This window comes from Malurus melanocephalus, unplaced genomic scaffold (genome assembly GCF_030028575.1).
Source record: "Malurus melanocephalus ecotype Western Australia unplaced genomic scaffold, MMel_1.1 scaffold_377, whole genome shotgun sequence".
Lineage (NCBI taxonomy): Eukaryota > Metazoa > Chordata > Aves > Passeriformes > Maluridae > Malurus > Malurus melanocephalus.
The window spans coordinates 161,581-179,568 of record NW_026623609.1 but is presented as its reverse complement, the minus strand read 5'-3'; the positions used below and the strand labels follow the sequence as shown (position 1 = coordinate 179,568).

Below are 17,988 nucleotides of genomic sequence, written 5' to 3'. Positions count from 1 at the left end.
CCCAGGTCTGCATCATATTCTTCCCACAAGACGAGGTTTTCCACGCTGCTCTCCTTAGGTTTTCGCCTCTCGCCTCAAGGCCACATGCAGATGACCGTGCTTTTTCTGAAGCCAGTGCCAATGAGGCCACTGCATTCGTTATCCAGCAGGATAATGACAGAGTGCAATTCAGTCAACAGCAAATCCTCCCCAGGGAGATGCCCTCTGACCTTCCCTGAGCTGGGGGATGAACGCAGACAGCCAGATCTCAGACAGGCGGCAGAGCTGAGTGAATAATTCCTAATGAATCCTTTCATCTCTTCTTTTGTTTTGGGGAAGGGAGGGGGTGGGTGAAAGGAAATAGTTTGGTACTATCCACCAGCAGAAAATGATTTTCTAGAGCTACCCCAAATCACTGTCATCTGAACGACATTTTTCATGGCTTCTGCAGAGAACACGAGCACAGAACACAGGCTGCTCTCTGCAGAGAAACCCCTCCCGCAGACAGCCAGACTGGGAGAGGGGAGCCAAAAACACAGTAAGAGCAGGGATGCTCCTGGAAACCTCACTCAAAACTACCCTTAGGCGGGCAATTTAGAGTTAATCTCAGATATCCACTCAAAACACATTTTTACCAACAAAATCCAGTTCCACTCACACATCAGCAAACACATGAAGGACCAGAAAGTTCATAAAGTAAAGCCCACAAAAAGCCAAGATCTTACCTCTCTCCAMATGTCAGTCAGCCCTCACTATCAATTTTCTCTCATTTTCCAGGCCACAAGCTGTAAGGATAACAAGGATGTGATAAAAGCAGATTTATTTTTTCCCCAACAAAAAGAAGCAATTCTCATTTCTCCAGTGTGAATTCAGCTGTAGAATTCAGTTTAGCAGCATCTCCTGAACGCTCCGTGTCATCCAGAGGTATTACAGTAAATAAGGGTGGAAAAACAACTCACAACTSTGAGATCTCAGAGCTGCTTCACCAGTTTGCAGTCATCCCTCGGGCACTAGTCCACATCAGTTTTAGCCACGCAGTTTTTATCTGTGTCTCCCAATTGGTCCTGAAGTCAGCCACATCTGAAGCAGTCACTTCCAGCTGCACCAGCATTTACAGGGATTTACCCTCAGCAAGTCCCACCTCATCAGATTGTGGGATATACTGGGATTGTGGGATATACTGGGAATAGAAATCACACAGAAGGACCATGGGCTGAGGATGCTCCCGGCCCCATTCCCAGACAAATGAACTGACATGAACCTACACACTTAAACAGAGCTTGGCTCATGTATTTATATAGATGCCAAATCCCAGGGATATCAGTGACAATCTCCTCCCCAGTAAAACCTGATTACAGCGCTGGACTCTCTAAAACCCCCCTGCCACCTCCCTCATCACGGGGAGCAGCACAAACCCCTCCAGGTGCCCAGCACAGCAGGGGTTGCAATGCCAATGATTAAGCAGATCTTCAAAGGAAGRAAAACAAGAGTCCTGGTCAATGACTGACCAGTGTAATAGCTCAGGCTACTCTCATGAGCTCTTCTCACAGCACATTTGTTTGCTGGGCGGCCCAAGAGGTTTGCAAGGGTCAAACACGAGGTCATCAGCTTTGAGGAAAAATATAAAAAGCTGGAACGGCAAGTAAGGAAAGTCCCAGTACTTACAATTAARGCTAAAAAAGACACGAAAATGCAAATCCTCTAAGTTTAAACATACCAGAGGCAGAATCAAAAAGGAAAAAAAAAAAAAGGATCTTATGGTTTTTGAAGATCAAACCTTTGCCAATATTTAGTAATCCATGCAAAATTCTGACCAGCCTCAAGGACCAAGAGTGGCTGTAGAAAGCCAAACCTTGCTTTCGGGCTATTTTGAGAARCACTCACAAGGTTTATCCCAGAAACTGCTTTCTGCCTACTCAKATTTCTCAACTGAGCCGATCACATGGTGTTTCGATGGACTGCTGGAGACACTTGAGAATAGCAGMGCTGCCTGCTGCTATCTGCCTGGCACAGGGTGGTTTTTAATTGAGGCTGAACTCTTCAGTCCCTGCTGCAGTCTGCAGCTCCAATCACTGAAATAATAATTAAACCCAGGAGAAACAGTGCCAAGCAGCAATGCCTTTAACTAGTAYATTAAGATGAGGAAAGCTGAAGAGGTGCACAGACATCTCCAGGATGTGCTGTTTTGTTTCAAACCTRAGGATTTCACAGATTTTTAAACAGGAAGTCAGGGTGGCAGAAATCCTGCAGTACAGAAATGGGAAAGATGCAGCAAAGTATCCACTTTCACCTCACCCAGTTCAAGGAAGAAATCAGAGCAAGTTTTTTCCATTTGAGTTTGGGACCTTCCTCCCATAAGAATCGAGGGATTACAGAGAGGGAATGCAGAGCAAGAGAAGCACCCAAAACATCAGATAGAGTTGAGCCAAGAAACCACTCTGAGAAAGTCTCTGCTGGTGCAGAGGTACAGGGCAGATCAGACAACACAAGTTGTGCTCTGAAATCCGAGGGGAGAGAGTCAGCCTGGAAAYCACTCTCCTTTAGGTTAATTAGGCAAGTTGGATGTATCCAAGCCGGTTACCATGGCCACAGGAACTGAAGRGCAATGCTTTACACAGATTTCCCTGTGTGGGACTGGGGCAGGGAGCTCACCCAAGCCCTTCCAGGCCACCCCAGATGGACAGGGAGGAACCTGCAGCCCCAGGGACACCCTGGGCTCTGTGYCACCACTGTCACCCTGGAATGGGTGACACAAACCTTACTGCAACTGCTCCCTGCCCATAYCATGAGGCTGCTAAAAACAGCACCAGAGCTCAACCAGGTTAATGACACATCAAAAAGGTGCATTTGCACGAATAAATAAACAGAATGCATGCAAGATCTGCCCTCCATTTGGCTTTTGGTTGTTTGGTTTTGAGTGGGGAGAAAAACCAAAATGCTGCTGTTTTCTCTAAAAAAGTCAAAGCCCATCTGTCAAAGAAGTGACAGAAGCTGTCCATCTCTCCAAACACCACGCCAAATACAGCTGAAGCTTGTCCGTCAACTTCAGTGCCTGGGAAGAGACCACGGTATATTACAAACAAGCAAATATTTTAAGTGTCATTAACTACATTATGATCAACATCACATCAGTTGCTTACAACTCTACTCTGCGGCACACTCTCACCCGTGCGCTAGCACACACGAGTAAAATCTACTGCCACTTCAGGAGAAGCTGCAGATTTAGAAGAGAGTGGGAGAGAAAAAGCAATTTGCAATTCAGCAAAGCTCCTGTGGCAGAGCGGTTTTAAACTCYCCTGGGAAAAGGACCCTCCTCTCACTCTCTGCTCATCAGGTGCCTCACTGAGCTGGGACTGATGCTGGCAGAGCTGCCACAGAGCACAGAGGATGGCATCTGCCCAACTTTCCTCTTGTCAGCTCTCCCCGGATATGAAGGGCCACAGCACAGAAACACAGACTGCTCGAGTCYCCCGGGGTGCACAAGATCCAAGGAACAAAGGTCTTATAGCTGGCACAAAGCAGTGACCATGCAAAAAGCTTTTCCCTGTCGCAGAGGAACATTCCCAGCCACCATTCTGAACCAAACACTTCATTCCCAGCTCACAGAAAAAGAGCAAATGCCACAGACCTTCCCAAGGGCCCAGACCATGGCAGAAATGACTGAATTGCTACAACAACACTGCCTGAGCACGATCCAAGATGAAACTGCTGCTGCAGGAATGCCACCAAAACCTTCCCTGAGGGTCTGTATCACCTGTTGCAAAATTGGTTGGTTTGTCTCCTGTTTAACAGAGACATCACATGTCTGCAGACAGGTCTATGCAGAAGCTTGGGGGGAATATCCCTCCCTTAGAAGGGAATTTCAGGCCTGTGAAATTTAGTTCTCTAAAAGAAAGGCTTGAAACACAACCAGGTAAAGGACAGCCACTCTTCCCTTATTTCAGGCTGTCCCCTGGTCCYACCTCTGTCCTTGCAGCACMCATGKTCAACAAAGCAGGGCTGACTTCAMCAARMSSWCGWSKGYTTGKTGAAGACATTCACTCAACTACTCAGCTCAAAAATAACAGGAGAGAGAAGCACCGTGATAGGAACACGTGAATTAGTAAACTCCTTCAACCAGCACTACAACCAAAGCCCCCGATCTGAGAAACTCAACTGAAGAAACCAACTAGGTGCTGTTAAAAAGGGAGCAGAAATGACCGTTGTTGGACACCCCCACCCCATCAAGAGATACAATTCAGCTCCACCTTCGTTGGCAGATTAACGTTCAGCTGTTGGTTCACCCCCTTCTTCTGCACATGCCTTAAATAGCTGCTTGATACAGCTTTCATGGTTACACTTACCAAAAAACTGRGAGATGGCCATGTGACAGGAGCACAGAACACACACAAGAGCCATTTGCTTCTGTAACTAATTGTTCTGCCTCCTCAACGCACACCGAATGGACTTGGCAAGGCTGCAAGTCGAAACTGATGTGTTTGTTTACACATTTTTTCTTCTGGTTAAGAGGCTTTGTAAAGCAGATTGCAAATGGCCAAGACAGCACAGGCACTTTTATCAAGTTTTGCATAAACTGGAATGAGTGAAGAATAGCAGGGGTAGCAGCATTCCTGGCTGTGTCCTTCACACCAGATATTTTAGCCTGTTACCTGAGAATTAATTGGCAAARTACTCCAGAAGTCCATGCAGGTAAGTGTGAACATTCACTTATTTCTGGCTACAGCCTCTTACCCTAGGGATCAGCCTCTCAAACAAAAATAAGATCAGCAGGTAGGGAGTGGCTGTGTTAGCCAAACACCCCGAGTTTGGAGCAGCAATCGGGACACTCACTGAGCTGTGCACAGACTTGTCCTTCCTGGAACACCCCACGCCTGCAGCCATGGGCCTGACTCGACACCCATCTTCCAACTCAGCCAAAGGTTCAAGGTGTTTCCGCATCAAATAAGGAACTAGAGCCAGGCGAACACAATAATACATTGTGTGGGGACTGAAACCTCCTGCTGAGAACAAATCCACAGACGTTTAAAAAGCACAACTGAACAAAACGCAGAAAAAAAATAAAAAATAAAAAATAAAGACACAGATGGAGCTTAAAGCTCGTCTCATTGAAGCAGACCAAAACTCACACCGCCTTTGGCAAGGGAAACAGGAGCAACCAGGGTGCTTGTGTCTGCCTCTGCAGCATGACTCCTCCACCTCCGGGCAAAGCAAATTCCCCATTTCTCAGCCTTCTCTGCTSTTGGCAGAGTTTAAGGACATTCACAGAAGTGCGTTAGATTTCACGAGCACCAGTCTCAGTGGAGAAGATGCAAACCTCAGCTCTCCACAGTGACAGAGTTAAAATAAAAACACAACCCTTAAGGTACATGCTGACTTCTCTCGTTTCTTCTGTTTCATAATGCTGGGAAAAAACCAAAACCCTGCAGTGTTTCTCACTCCAACACCACACAGCCCTCAGGAATGCTGCTGGCAGCTGGCTGGGTTCTGGACCAAAACCACAGCAGCTCTTTACGTGCACCTCTAATCATGGCATCTCAAGACAACAAAAATTTAAAAAAAACACAAGAATTTTTTAGCATCAACCCTGTCAAGATATCAAAGCAAAGCCAAGACTAAAACCTACAAATGAAGAAAGAAAATAGAGAGAAAGAAGCAAAAAGGGCTGGCTGACACCTCCTATACACGCTGTCATCCAAAAATAAGGATGCTCAACACATCTTAGCTGATGACATGACAACAGCTTCACGGTCCCAACACCGGAGCGGCATAAAAACCTCTGAACACCCATTGCTTTGCAGCTCAGTAAAAAAACAAGCACTTGTACTCACTCAGAACAAGCAACAGACACCATGTGCTGCTCCTCAGAAAGATTTCCAGCTCTTCATTTCCACTCCAGCATCCACTCGGGCTGCAGAGAAGGCTTTTACCCGTCCACCCTCTGCCAGTCACTCTCAGCAGCTCCAGCCACAAGCGTGCTGCTGCCCAGGTGCTGTGCCCACAGAATGCAAAAATATCTCAACTGTAGCTCTGGATCCCAAACAACTCCACAGAGCCGGCGCAGAAAGAGAGTTACTGACTCCAAATCCCCCCCAGACAGCAGCAACAAACCTCCTGCAGAGCCTGGATATGCTCAGGCTGCCTCATCAGCACCTCCCCAATAAGTGACATTTAAGACTAGAAAGCCTTAAATAAGAATTCTGAAGGGTTTTTCCACTGTCAGTTCAGAGAGTTTTCCCAAAACACTGAACGCGCAGGTCGCTGTAATGTAGACTTTGCTGCATTTTATTTCTTTGACAGTTTTTAATCAGCGCTGGTCTAGCATTTGGAAATTATTATTCACACACACAACAGGAACAAGACTGCAGGGAAACATGAATTTCACTGGCCTGCCTGGTTTTGTCTGTGGACACCACCTCACATATTACCAAATCAAAACAAGCCGGYCAACTTGAGCGTGAGGGGGAAATGAAAGGGCAGACCGGTGACCTAGAAATGAAGCTGACACTCTGGCATGAGCTTGAAACTCTGCAGCAAAGGAAAAAAAAAAAGAAAAAAAAGCTGTAGCTGCTTTCAAGATGGAGCTTGAAAAGTTTATTAATGGATTTATATGATGTGTGTCCATAAAAAAACAAGAACTTGATCAAGGAAGTCTTTCCAGTAGGAAAGAGTCATCCTCTTTTGCGAAACACAAGAAGCTCTTGTGCCAAAGAAGAGGAGGCACAGTTATCTAAGGTCCAGATGCAGGAAAAACACCCCCAACCAAATGACTGGAGAAACTGCCTGAGCACACAGCTCTGACAGCAAACACCACAGCTCTGTTATACACCCAAGATTTRCACACCACATGGTATCACAAACTGCATGGTGGGAACAGCACAGGCTTGGGGAGGCAGTAGACAAAGCTTCAGTGGATCGAGAATGCCACAGTCACACATTGCAGAGGCCAAAGAATGGGCTATTTATGAAGTKATCAAGTATCATGCAGCTGAGATCTGGTCCTGTAAAAATTCAGCCGCTAGAGTAAATTTATAAGGTTTTAAACTATTTTCAGAAGAAAGCCAATTTTCCATTGTTTGCCACAGCTTGTTAGAAGCCCACACATTCCGCAGTGGAGAGRAAAAGACACCCTCCACACTCTCCAGCCAGCACTGCACAGCTGGAGGCACAGGCAGATTTTCAGAAACTTGACTTGCTCACCATCCTACTCACCAGTTCAGTTCCCACTGCATCCCACTGACACCCAAGTGCAGGGTTCAGTCCTTCACTATACTGTGCTGCAATAATCAGGCCCAACTCTTTACACAACCACCTAAGCYTCCAGACCTTCAATTAAACACTCCCTGAGGAGGATGAAACCTGCTTACCTGGGAGACAGCAAGTCCTCAGGGACTGATCACAGACGATGGGATGATCWGCACCAGGAACCTTCCCAAATCCTGTCATCCTCCACCCACAGCCTAACACGTTTCTTTCCTTCTGTCTTCTTCAACACAGAGACAAGGAAGARCACATTGTTAAGTACTCTCTTGCCCTAACATGCACAGGACAAACCCAAACTGTGTTGCTTAGGAAGCTGGCAGGCAACATTCAGGTACCAACATGGAACACCAGCCCAGAGCCTGCAGAAAACACAGTTTAGAAGATGTAGAGGTCTCAAAAACATGATAGACAGTCACTGGAGGATTTACTCAGTTTCCAGCCAGCTCCCTGAGCAGGCAGGGAGAAGCACACCAAGCTGGAAGAGTTAACTTCCCACACATTTGGGCCAAAACTGCATTTCTGGGCACCGCCACTCTGTCCAGTGTRACACCAGGGAAACAATGCTAAATAAAGATTATGTGGAGTGGTATTATGTAAATAATTGTCTTCCACAATGGAAGGATAAACCTAGACTGCTTGGTTAGTTATTAACCCAGGAGCCAGCGCCGCAGAGAGGAAATCCTGCCCGCTCTGCCTCTCTCCCTGGACACACACACACCCACCCAGAGAGCAGCAGCCAGGCCTGCAGCCTCCAGAGACAATGCCCAAATCCATCCCCGGCCTCCCTCCTGCTGCCAGAGCACTTCCCACAAGAGGAAACTATCTGGACCCCACCACATTGTCTCCTCCCAGGGCAATCCCATTTCTGGCCTCATCGCTGCTGCCAAGGCTGAACTTGGCCCCCTTCTTCCTCATCATCCTCCTCCCACCCCTGATCCAGGACTCGAAGGGTTCCCTGTGCTTTGATGGAACACACTCCTCGACAATCCCTGCTGTTGAAGGATTCCCTTTCCCTCACAGTGAACCCACTGGAGTTTATCTCTGCCTGCACAACTCCTKCCCAGAATAACTTATTCGACCTTTCTGCCTCCATTTCTCCCTGCAACCTTCCTCCTGCCTTGGCCTCACGTCTGAATGCTTTATGTTTGTCGAACAATTTTAAATCTGTCAGCAATTCATCCATCTGCCACCTCCTGGGTTTTTAATGCYGCAAAATGTTCTGGGATACAGCCTTGCATAAACCTCGTGGTGGAAAATTAAGCTGTACCTCGTTCAGAAACCAAACTGGCTTTGAGATCATTTCTTTCCAAGGTGCTGGGTTATTTCAAAGACTGGCTTCTTCCCTACAGTGAGCAGGAAAGCCATGATGCTATCCGGTCTAAAATAAACATTATGGGAGYGGCGATAAGGGGAAATATTTCAGCTGACTAAGAGCAATGTGGGTTCAAATCCAAGCGTAAGCTGATATTGCTTGTAATTTGTTCCCGAGCCAAAAACACAGACTGGGACTGAAAAAATGGAAGGCATTAAACAACAAGCAGCGTACTCAGCGACTCTGAAAAACTTCAGCATTTCCATTTATGTTATTATTTTTTTAAATAACCTTCAGTTTCACGGATCATAAAGTTAATTTGGAGTAACTTCCCTTCTCTGTAACTAGACAGAGCTGCTATCCTTTACGTTCATTAATGTTTGCTCAGTGCTCCACAGCTATAAAGAGAGCAGTAACCATTATCAGCATCCTCCGTGCACCCAGCAGGCACATAACCACGCCAACTGCTGTGCTCCTGTCCCCTCCCCGTGGCCCAGATCCCTCCAGYCCTGGCACTGTGGTAACAATCACAGTCATGGCCACCYATTTCCATCTTTACTGCTTCTCCTCCAGTGCCAGTCACCTCTSCCCTGCAGGCAGGGCTCATCTCTGRACCTCTSCAASCCCCATTTGGATCAGCAGYSARGCACACACTGTTGGCTGCGTGCTGCTCTYGCCTGCCCAACCTCAGCCAGGTCACATTTCTCAGCTTCCCATCATGAAGATGGCACAGGAGCTGCTACCATGTGAGCACTGCAGAAACATCCCCTCCTGGGGCTTGCCTTTAATGAGGAACAGTCCACACCCCAGAGAGACTCCAGCTGCCAAAGGCAGGCTGGCAGGAACAGAGAACTGGTGGCCTCCAGAAGGGAAGTGACAAGTGGGGTGGGCAGCAGGACTGGGGGTGCAGTCCAGATTTCTCAATTCCCAGTATAGTCCCGCTGCTGCCTCATGCTCAGGTCAGGTCAAGGATCACTTCCCAAAACTGACAAATCACTCATTTCCTTCTGCTCTTCTGTTCCCTTCCTCCCAGATCCATCCCTCACTCTGACCAAGCTTTCACAGGCATTTTCATTGCCCTCTGCTCTGGAGCTCCAGCTCCCTCTTCAATCCTTTTTTAGGAAACATCTCTGCTCTAGCCATGCTCATTAAATGATACACATTTCCATTTTCTACTGCAATGCAAAGACCTATCCCTTGACATTACAGGGCAAATCAGAGACCTCAACACCTGTGTGCCARCACAAGCCCAGCCATAAATAGCAATTCTCCACTGCTTCCCTACATCGATACACAGCAAGAGCCCTTCAAAGCCRAGCAGGAGCCTGTGCCACAGCAGCCTAGATGAGAATCCACGACCTCATRATGCCCAAATCCTTAAGCAGCTGCAAAAGCCTCAGTCACTAATCAGAGAGGCGACCGAGTGCTGCTATACCTCATTTCCAGCTCCATTAGAGCTGACCCTGCTCTCCGCTGAAAACTCTCAGCAAAGACTAAAGCGAGCCGYGGTTCCACAAATGCACTTGCACAGAAATAACAGCCCTCTTAAGAACACAGTGCCCTGGATTTCCATCCTCGTGCACCCCTGCAGATAGCCCGTGGTCTGCATTTGGGGACCACTGCTCACAGGCACAAAACCCGGGGGGAACCCGTACTTTGCCACTGGGAGTAACTGGAACTGGTATTTTGCCACTGGGAGTAACAAACCCTCGCACTGAACAGGCAAAGCACTCATGGAGAAAGAGAATCCTCTTCACCAGCTCTCCAGCAGACTTGCTCTGACACATTGAACTTCACATAACCCCACCGGCCTCAGCTTTCTGACTTGTGATGTGGTCAGAATGAGACATGGGGTTAGAGATGGGGAGTACTGCAYCCCAAAGACCCTCTCCAAGCCATTCCCCTTCACAACTGCTCAAATCACTCACTCAAAATGCACCTCTGAAAATTTAGTGATTTAATCCTGCTTTTGTGCCTACTCATCTAGAAAATGACAAGATCGTAACTTTCCTCCTCCCCACAGGGCCGTGAAGATGACAGCATCTCAGGCACATAAATTATAACTGGCTTCAAACACGTTTCTCCCAGGAAAACCGGACTGCAAACAGGACTGTATTTCAGCAGAGACCACTAAAAACCAGAACGAGTGGTGGGAGGAACACTAGGAGCCATCAAGGGGACAAATAATTCACAGGCATGTCACAAAAGATGAAGGTATCTCCTATGACCCAATTCCAGCCAGCAGAGTCCAGAGCTGCCGTGGAGATGAGACGGAAAGCTCTCAACACGTGCAGCTATCAGCACAGCTGCATGCACACCATCACTGCCAATCATAACAAAACTGCCTTCACCAGACTGGATCTCCTAATTACAAGACGTGAACTTGGCCTGAACCAAACCCTCTTTGGATTTAGCACAGGATGGCTCCAGGGACTGTACWGGAGGCAGCTTGGTTCAAATCCAACCACAGCCATCAGCGAGTGAAAGGTATTGCCAAGCAGCAGCTGTTTGGTGGCTTGCATGAAACGAGTTTATGGTTTCAGTGCAGATCCTGTCGCAAAGAAATGCCAGTCACCTCCCTGGAGCTCCAAGGTGTGAAGGCAGAAGCACTCACCCACTTCTCCAGCGCTGGAGATGCTGACGTGGGAGGCGTTCCCACACGGGCCCGGTACCAGCTCGGCAGCGCCAGCCCTGACCTCCGCAGGGCTTTCAGAACCAGGTATGTTTTGCAACTTGGCAGAAACACACAGCCAAGTAACAGAAACCACCACCCACATGAAGCCAGAAGAACAAAGTGCCAGTGTTTTCCTGCCCCAGACATGTGCGTGCCCCATCTCCTCTCTCACACCAAAAATAGCTTCTACTTTTTCCCTTTTGGCAACAACAAATCGAGGTTTGAGTGCATTTGCTTTCAATAAACTAAACACGTTTTGCAAGAGTCTCTCTCACACTGAAACTTACTCAACTAAAGTTATAAAATATTTTTCACATGCAAAACTTCCCTCCCGCAGCATCGTGGAACTCAACCCCAACTCTGCGAGCCGTGCTCACTCTAATTCCTCACCAAGGCACTGGTCCCGCACAGAACTGGCAGACCCAGGCACACAGGAGGATGGAGCTAAATCTCAAAATCACCCAACGAGTCAGCAGTGAAACTCAGAGAATTAAGTACGCTTTCATTAAAACCAACGAGGAGCGCACAGCTTCACTCGAGCTCTTCAGGGGTTTTGTCATCACTTCCAGAAGAGAAGGAGACTCACCCAGTCATCCCAACTCATATTGGTTCCCATCATGAATCAGTAGTAGAACCACATCTTTATCCATAAAGTACATAGCAAACTTAAATCTAACCTTACTTATAAAAGCTCTACACGAAATGAGAAATGGAAAAACTCTCACCCAGCACTGGAATACAATATCACATCMACCCAACTCTGATTAAAAATATCAGATTCAGCAAAACCCTGACGTTTTCAAGCATCCAGAGCACCAGCCTTTGCTTCATGTGACTACTGAGGGAGAGGTCACCGAGAGAGTTCAAACCATAAATGCCTGTGGACCAACGGGTTAGGAAACACCCACTGCACAGATCACCTCCAGCAGCACTGTCCCCTCCCGCACATTCTTGAGCTGACCCAAAACACAAAGTTCAGGGAGCAGACGACGCAGCCTTCAGCGCAGGCAGCAGTGYCTGCTGTTTCTGCTGGGCTTCCACAGGGTTCAAAGCGCTGGAAGMAGGGATGAGTTTGTTGGGTCAACACGGCCCCGCGCCCCAGGCAGCCCCAGCCCGAGTCCTGCAGGTTTTGCTGCTTCAGTGRTGTTGGCAGCAGCCCACATGGCAGGCAGCTGCCTGCACCCGCTGCAGCCTGCTCTTTGTGCATTGTCAGGGCAAGGGAGCAGGAGGAAGGGCCGAGAGGAAAGAGGGAATAGGAAATCATAGAAACCGACAAGAAAATAACAATCGCTCCAGACACCGCAGCCGGGGTTCGGAGAAACGTGCACTTGTTGCCTACAAACATCGGCTCGACTACCCCACGTAAATATTTACACAGTGAGCAGCACACCGCCCGAGAAGGCAGCCCTGCGGCTCTCGTGATGCCCAGGAGCCCGGCCGGAGCCCCGGGCACCCCCTGGCACGGCTCGGGGCCGTTCTCCCACCCGTGACCCCGCGGACGCTCATTCATCGCTCCGGGCCGYCGGTCAGCGCGAACCCACCGGCTTCCAACTGCGGGCGGCAAGAGCCGGAAAACACAACAGGATTGAAAGGAGGGAAAAAACAAGGAAGGGGGGTAGAAAAAGGGCCTTGGGTGCCCCCACCCCGCAGAGGGGTGTCCCCGCCAGTCTGCCAAGCGCGGAGCTCCCCCGCGCTCCTGTACCCCGCCGCTCCCGAGCGGCGCGTTCCCTTGAGGCTAGAAACAGCAAAATCAACAAAAAAAAGAAAAAAAAAAAAAAAGAAAGTTTTTCCCCGGCGAGCAGCTCCCGTGGCACATTTTCATTTTTACGTAACGCGGCCGCCTTTCCCCCACCTGCGGGGAGCGGAGCGGCCCCCCCAGCGCGGCCCCCGCCCGCACCCCGGCACCGGGGGTGTCCCCCGGGGCTCCCCCCTCCCGCCTTACCTAATCCCGCCGGCAGCTGCCGCCCCCCATCGCCGCCGCCGCTCCCGTCTCAGCGGCCGGCGGGGCAGCGCTGGGCGCGGGGACGCGGCCCCGCCATCTGCGCCGTGTTTATAAATCCAGAGCCATGGGGCTGCGAGCCGCGCCGTCCGTCCCTCCGTCCGTCCGTCCGTCCGTGGGGCCGGGCCGCCCCTCGCCGCAGCGCCGGCCCCGCAGCGCCCAGCCCAGCCCAGCCCAGCCCTGCCCGGCCCGCCCCGGCGCGGCGGGAGGCGGCGGTGGCTGCTCGGTCCCTGAGGCCGCCCCACAGCCGGGCCGGGCGGGGCGGGGCGGGGCGGGGCCGCGCCGCCCGCGCGCATTAAAGGGACCGCGAGCGCCCGCGGGGCCGGGCCGGGGACAGCGCTGGCGGGACAGCGGCTCCGTCACCCGCTCCGTCCCTGTCACCCGCTCCGTCCCTGTCACCCGCTCCATCACCCGCTCTGTCCCTGTCACCCGCTCCGTCACCGGCTCTGCCCCCGACACCCGCTCTGTCCCTGTCACCCGCTCCGTCCCCGACACCCGCTCCGTCACCCATTCTGTCCCCGTCACCCGCTCTGTTCCCGACACCCGCTCCGTCCCTGTCACCCGCTCCGTCACCCGCTCCGTCCCCGTCACCCGCTCCGTCCTCGACACCCGCTCCGTCACCCGCTCTGTCCCTGTCTCCCGCTCCGTCCCCGACACCCGTTCTGTCCCCATCACCCGCTCTGTCCCCGTCACCTGCTCTATCCCCGGTTCTGTCCCCATCACCGGCTCTGTCCCGGACACCCGCTCTATCCCCGTCACCCGCTTCGTCACCCTCTCTGTCCCCATCACCGGGTCTGTCCCCGTCACCGGCTATATCCCCATCACCCGCTCTGTCCCCATCACCGGCTCTGTCCCCGGTTCTGTCCCCGTCACCCGCTCTGTTCCCGACACCCGCTTCGTCACCCTCTCTGTCCCCATCACCGGGTCTGTCCCCGTCACCCGCTCTGTCCCCGTCACCCGCTTCCTCTCTGTGACCGCCAGCACCCGTGCCCCTGGTTTATCGGTGCTGCCTGCACCGCCCGTGTTCCCGGCTTTACCGGTGCTACGGGCTGCGTTAGTGCCCCCGGCGTCATTGATGGTGTTTTGGGTGCAGATCAGGGATTCTCGCTTGTGGTGTGAGCTGGCCCGACAATCCCCTCATGCAGGGGCTGTTTCAGACGGTGGGAGCGGGTCGGGCACCGCTTGGATTTCTGAGCGAAGGGGYGAAGGTTCAGCCCCAGGAAATTGGTGTCCAAAGCGTCGCCCGTCAACATAGTTAGGAAAGTTCCGTTTTCCCGCAAAARGAAGCTGGGGACCTTCAGAAGACCCCATGATTCACATTCCCAGCCCTGGGTTAGCGTCTCTGCTGTGATCATGACAGCATCAAAAACCTTCCCAGGGTGGGATCTTTGCAGGAAAATCTGAATTGTTTAACAAGCAAATGCCCACAAGAATCAGCACTGAGGCAATCCAGGTCACTACCAGATTTTAACAAGTATCTTGCTTTTTTGTGCTTTTTCTTCCCCTCCGTCCTCCTGGGGGGATGGAGGAAGATCATATCTCCTCAGCCACCACAGTTCCTGCTGCACTGCTGGGTGCCCCCTCCCCGGGCAAATCCACCCCCTCTCCCTGCCACGAGTGATGCATGACCCCAAACAGCTAGAAAAGCATCTTGCAAACCTCCCCTTCCTCTCTCCCTGCTCCAGCAGCTGTAAAAACCTCCGTGTCTCCCACCCCACTCAGGCAGGCAGATGTGGGAATGCACGGGYTCCCTGCCGCTCTGCCTCCTGCAGTTCCCTTCTCTTTTCCCGTGTCATTCTCTTTTCCCGTATGAGTGGCATTTTCCTGGGAGCAGAGCAGGATTGCAGGCAGCTCGTGGCATTCCTTGCCCCAATACGGCTGCAGGACACAGGCACTTTCCCAGGCCTGGACTCAGTCTCCTTAAATCACCCCACTCAATATGTAAGCACGGGCGCACGCCACGGTGTGAGCATAAACACCAGCAGCACAAGGCAAATTGCCTGAAATGAGCCTGACGCGTCTGAAAAAGCAAGAAAAGTTGCTCTCCTGTGCCTGTGGCAGTTGTGTGTCTGCTGGCTCAGGGCAGCACCTTTGGTGCGGTTCAAGTTTTCAGTTTTTCTGCAGGCTGAGAGTCTTGTGAAGCAAAGGAGCAGATCAGGTCTTCCTCTTAAAAATATGTTTATCTTGGAAGATAAAGRACTGGATTTATCCCTGTWGCATTGCRGGGTTYCTCTACTTCAGCCATTTAGCATTTTTCTGAGCTTTTTATTTTTATTTCTGTGATGTCTCACTTAATGAATGGAAGGCAAGTCCTGTACCACAGCAAAAAGACTCAGGACATTAATTTTACAGGAGCCAGGAGCCAGGCTTTTATATCCCAGTGACCTTAGAACAACATTAGAATCAAATGTATTTAAATAAACCCCTTAGGGTTGAACACACTTTCCAGCAACACTGAATATCCTGCCAGAGCACAGATGGATTTTTTTTTGCCTGTTCTTGCAGTCCACAAGGCCATGGTGCCAAAGGGAATCACCAGGCTGGTGTTTCAGTGGGGATATGGATTTTTTTGCAGTGGCATTGCTCTTATAACAATTTCCTTTTGCATTTCTCTGTCCYCTGGCAGCCTGGCTGTCAGTAACGAGCAGCTACCAGATGCCAGTGGTGTTTATAAAACCATTATGCAAACCCGCTACACCCAGTAATCCCAAAATAATACTCAAATTACCCAAAATACCCCAAAATAATGGGTGCCCCGATGTTGTGAGGCTAAGTGACTATAAGTGTGGGTCAAGACTGAGCAGTGAACCTGTCTGATCAAATCAYGTCTTCATCATCCTCACTTTACAGCCCTCTAATGAGGAGTGTGTGACTCTCACGAGAGGCTGGATGTGTTTGGAATTTCTGATCCCAGGAAAGCAGCTCCCTTCCCTGCCTCAGAGCAAGAACAGCGAGCTTGGCTTTTAAACAGCGGCCTTGCAAGGATTAGGCAGAAATGCTGYGCTCTTTGCAACAGCGTTCTGGCTTTTGGAGCACTGAGGCTTAGTGCTTTCAAGCTTTTTCCATGGGATTGTGGAAGCTGGAATCTTCTCGTGCTGGAAAAATCCCAGATTTTGATTGTGGCAGCATCTCAAGGCTGTGGGAGCTGCAGGGAAAGCTCACAGTGAGCCTGTCTGGAGCACCCCAGAGCAGAGGGAGAGATGGTTTGGGCACTGTGCCCAGCAGGACACGTACACAGAGCCCAGGAGAAGGAGCCTGGCTGTGGCTGCAATCACAGGGTATCTGTCTGCCAGGCTGCAGATAGCTTACACAGATTTTCCTCAGCGTTTCACTTGGAAGCTGCCGTTGATAGCTATTCCATCAGATAAAATGGTAATGTGAGCCGTCCGGCAGCAAAGATGGGGATTTCAGCTCTCAGTGGAAAGCTGGAGTCCTGCCTCAGATATTTGAGATGTTCTGCGTTAAACTTGCCCCGTGCCCGGCACGAATGCATGAAAATTGGGGTATTTTCTCACTTGGGTTGACCTGAGCTCCTCCAGGAAAAGAAGTGAGATGCAAAACAGGAGCCACCCTCCCTTTGAAACCACCCTGCCACAGAAAGCTTCAGGGGAAAGTAATTACATCTAAAGCAACCCRCAGCCTTTCGCCTCCATCAGCCCCTAATTGACTTTATCGGAGCACCAGCCCATTAGGACCGATGCGAGTAAAAACCACAGCAGGGATTTACCTTCCCCAGCCTTGTGTGACCCACAGAACCGGCACAGGGACCTTCTGGTCCAAGGGAGGGACCRAAGGGTGGGTTTGGCAAAGGGTGGAGGCAGAGGGAGGTTTGCAGCCCTGCCCTGAGTGATGTAACACAGCTCCCTCCAAAGCGCCTTCCCACCGCCCTGGTGACCTGCCTTTACTTGCTCCAGGCATGAGAGGAATTCAGTGGGACTCAGGCGGTACCAAGGGATGGAGTTCACCTCAGGGAAGTGGATCTGTCTCAGAAAAAAAACCCAAAAAACCTAAAAATGTCAGCATGTTTCCCTAGGGAAGGGGGAAAAGAGAAACCCAAGGAGGCGGCTGGTGTCACAGGGTCTCACACCCATCCTCACAGYCACCCTCCTGCCTTTTTCTGTGCTCACCTTCAAGCTGGAAACGATTTACAAAAATAAATTATGTGTTGTGAAACATCCCAAAGTCAGTGGCGCTCAGCTACGGGCTGAGAGGGGGGAAATGAAGCGATCCTGGATGGTGGCTGTAAATTGGGAAAGGATTTAAGCATTGCCATCACTTTGCCTTCATCCCCAAAGGGAAAGGGTGACCCTTGTGACTCACACACTGCAATGGCATTGGGGTTCTGCTTTCCCAGCCAGTCCTAACTCTATCTACAAGGCTTGGCCTCTCCTCTTTCTCTGGCTCCCTCTCCCAAATAGCTGAGCTGTCCCACTCCCTCCCTTTGGCCTCCCAAATGCACACCKGCTTGTTGCTGCCTCCCATGGTGCTGGGGCAGCTCACAGAATAACTAACTAGTCTTTACCACRGAAATAAATGGCCACAGCTTTATTAAATCAATATTAATTCATAATCTTTAGCAGACAATTACAGTTATCTCACACACAAAACTACCCACCTCTTCAAATCTCTGATCTGACAGGGTTATAATTAGCTTATTACTGGCCATACATCTGCTAATAACTTTTCCCTCAGCCCTGTGAAGTGAATTAAGGAGCGCTAATAAACCATGGCTGTTAATCCATTTATATGTCTTATGCTTTTGTC

The 17,988-nt window shown here is 50.4% G+C and overlaps 1 protein-coding gene across 9 annotated transcripts in view; it reads right to left on the bottom strand.

Annotated features, from left to right (window-relative positions):
• Nucleotides 1–13,358, bottom strand: part of NCOR2 (nuclear receptor corepressor 2) — a 218,035-nt gene extending 204,677 nt beyond the window's left edge. For 8 of the 9 annotated variants that reach the window (XM_057378825.1, XM_057378832.1, XM_057378833.1 and 5 more), the window contains exon 1: nucleotides 13,168–13,358. The gene's annotated coding sequence lies outside the window, so the exon portion shown is untranslated. Of the gene's footprint in view, nucleotides 1–704; nucleotides 765–13,167 lie in introns of all 9 variants that reach the window. The other variant, XM_057378826.1, reaches the window with a different exon arrangement.
• Between the last annotated feature and the right edge of the window lie 4,630 nt (nucleotides 13,359–17,988).